Source organism: Pholis gunnellus (genome assembly GCF_910591455.1).
Source record: "Pholis gunnellus genome assembly, chromosome: 10".
Classification (NCBI taxonomy): Eukaryota; Metazoa; Chordata; class Actinopteri; order Perciformes; family Pholidae; genus Pholis; species Pholis gunnellus.
The window spans coordinates 3,351,800-3,355,056 of record NC_136537.1 but is presented as its reverse complement, the minus strand read 5'-3'; positions in this window follow the sequence as shown (position 1 = coordinate 3,355,056).

Genomic DNA, 3,257 nt, shown 5'->3' with positions numbered 1-3,257 from the left:
AACTAACGTTTTCACTTCTATCTAAATACATTTTACACAAGTTATTTTCTTAAATTTGTTCTTGAGAAAGTTTTCCGACAAAAGTCTCTGTCAGATACATGACGTGTTCTTAAACAACAGAACTTTTTGCACCTGTGTTCTCACCAGGATGAATCCCAGTGCCCTCGTAAATGAAAGGCGTGTGCCAGTTGATCCCAATCAGCAGGTGAACACCCAGCCAATCCCCTTAAAAGGGCATGGCACTGTAGGGCCGTGTGCACACACGGAAATCAAAGAGAGAATAAAATCAAGAATGCCCAAACAAAAGTCTAAACTTTAGAGTGCGAAGCATCGGACCAAGATTTATTATATTTGAAGTAAAAATGATGATAAATGATGTTGGAATAGAAAAAGTGTTTGAAATAAAATGTCTGGACAAGATAATTGATCATAAATTATGTTGGAAAGCACACATTAATAATGTAAAAACAAATATGTCTTAAATGAATAGTTAACTGATCAGGTTATTATGAACAACAAATAACTATACTATACAATAACAACTATAGTGACTAATTCCAGCAACTAGCACTCGGCTGGGTGCGGGAGAAGATCATGTTTCTTTAATCTCTTCAATCACTCTTTCATTTTTGGGTGAGGTTCCCGACATAAAAAGACATAAATACACAGACATAACGAGTGGCTCCTAAAAATACACCATTTATTAATTCACATGCTTTAAAATGTTGTAATCTAGTTGATCTTAAAACTGCTCAGATCATTTAAAGCACAGCACCATCTGCTTCCTAACTGTATGCAGATGTTGTTTGAGAGCCAACATGAATTTAGTGGAATAGGATAAGAAATCTAAATCTAAAACAATGTTTAAAGATAAGGTTATAAATACTTCAGTAGTGGATTAGCATACACTGAATATAGTGTTAGTGTAACGTTTATTCCTTTTAAAAGACCTTGTTGCTTTGTAAAATAACAAAACATAATTACCAAACAATATTTCAAGAAATATAAAACTATGGCAATGGTATTGATGATTATTGTCATTTTAATCCTGTGCTCTAAAACGATAGAACTGAGAAAAACACAATCTCCAAATACTTTGCACGAACATGTCAGCACTCAAATGTGTGTAAGTGAGCTCTTGAGTGTGTGTAGATTCTGCTGTTACCTAACAACAAATCCTAAATAAGAAAACATGGGTGAATGTCAGAAATGTCTTGAAAACGGTCTATGTGGGTTTTAAGAAGACATTTCTATTTATGAACTGTTGAACCAATGTCTATTTTCTTTAACATTTTTCAGAATTTGATTATCAAATATTCTAACAATCTTTGTATCCCTGATGTTACTGTATTATTGTCCAATACTATACTGTCTGTTGTATTATACTTTATTATACCACATTGTAATGTACTGAACAATACTATACTATCCCTTATATGGCCTCATTGCTTTGTGTTTTCTTTGGATATTTATATCTGTTTGTGATTGACAATGTTTTTTCAACCCTTATTTATTGTGTATTTCTTAATCAGGGTGCTTATAAATGCACTTTCGGGGCTAGAAAGTTGTATTGAATTGAACTGAATAACATTTCTGAATCACTGTAATTTATTTCCTCTCCGCATTACATTGAGTGTGTGTTGTTGAAAGAGTACCAGTAGGTGGTGCCAGTGGACCGGGCAATACTGAGCTGTGCAGTACAGAGGGGTTGACACTGGAGAGAAGTCCTAGTCTGTATGAGAACACTTGGTGTGACAGAGTAGTGTCATGTTTTAGAAGAAGTGAACATCAGTGACATCATCTTACTGACGTGAACACTTGGAAGCCTCCTAGAACGAAATCCAGATAATGTTCATTTAAGTGACCAAAAATTGCACAAAACCAACCAAAAAAAAGCCCTGCAACAAAACAGCAAAATATGTGCACTGTTCCAGCAGTAGTAATGTAACCTTTTAATATTTGTTGGAAAACACGTTATAGTGAATAACCCACAATTAATTGTATCAGCACAATGTTATCCTTCCTGTGACGACTGTATATTATATATGGGTTTTTTTCTGGGGTAAGGAGCGCCTTGGCTCAGCTTTGGTACTCAGCCTCCTGTGTGTTGGTTTCGGATAAACCTTCAAACTCGCCGATCTAATGCTCAAACAGGATTTACCGCATTTGATTGTCTCACCTGTACCGACATGGTCCCCACCCTTATGCTGCATTCATGGAACGCCGTCAGAATGGGAAGAAGATAAACGATTTGGAAATGATGAACTAATCTATACTAGCTTTTGTTGTGTTACATATAAGAGCAGTTTGTTAACAAGTCAAACTAGACAAAACCACGTGGGTCGATAATGATTTTTGTATAAGCTTAATTCAGTGTAGGCTAGTGTCACCATTACGGTTGTATTTACACTGGCAGTGACTGTGGCTTTGCAACCGTTTTGCTACTGGTTTGCTGAAACTAATCGTTTACACAAATGGTAGTAATTGTTAAAACAATTCCCGATATCTTTAACAGGGCACATGATCCAGTTCTGCTTCTAAATAATGATTTTCATATCAGATACATGCAATGACAAGTATAAAATGGCCTTTGTGTCGTCATGCTGTAATTGTGTGAATAAAGTGGATAAAAGTGGATAAAATAAAGCAGTGGATGTTGAGATGTATATTCTGAAGGGTTCACTTTAAAGAGAACATTATCATATAAGCTACTTGAGACAACGCGTAAGAAAGGAGAAAACTATACTATAAGTGTAAGAAAATTCAGCACGATGTGGCTGAAAAAGGTTGAAAATGTACTGATTGTGCTGATGACGGAGCTCTAACGTCAGTCGTAAATACCACCTGTGGGTGCATTCAAGGGCGCTGGGGTCGGGCCTGACATACACAATTGACACGTACATAATTAGAGGGTCTCCAGCTGCTTTCATGGTCGCTTCGTCTGAATTTGACAATACAACATCAGGCAAAAAAACAGGCACAAAAGTAAAGTAAAGCAAAATACACACGATGGATTCTTCAGCATACATTAGCATTGTAGTGACAATAAAATGGTTACATAACAAATCTCTTTTTAACTTTTCAGTTGTTGACTGGTTACACTAAGGGGCATCATACACAATAGCTTCCATTTATTGGCCACAACTAAATATCAATTTGAGGCGCTCACATACAGCCATATACACGCCTACGTCGTGAGTCTCGAAGTCATATTTCCGATCGCACCTAAAGGGGTCATGAGATATCTAACCTTAGCT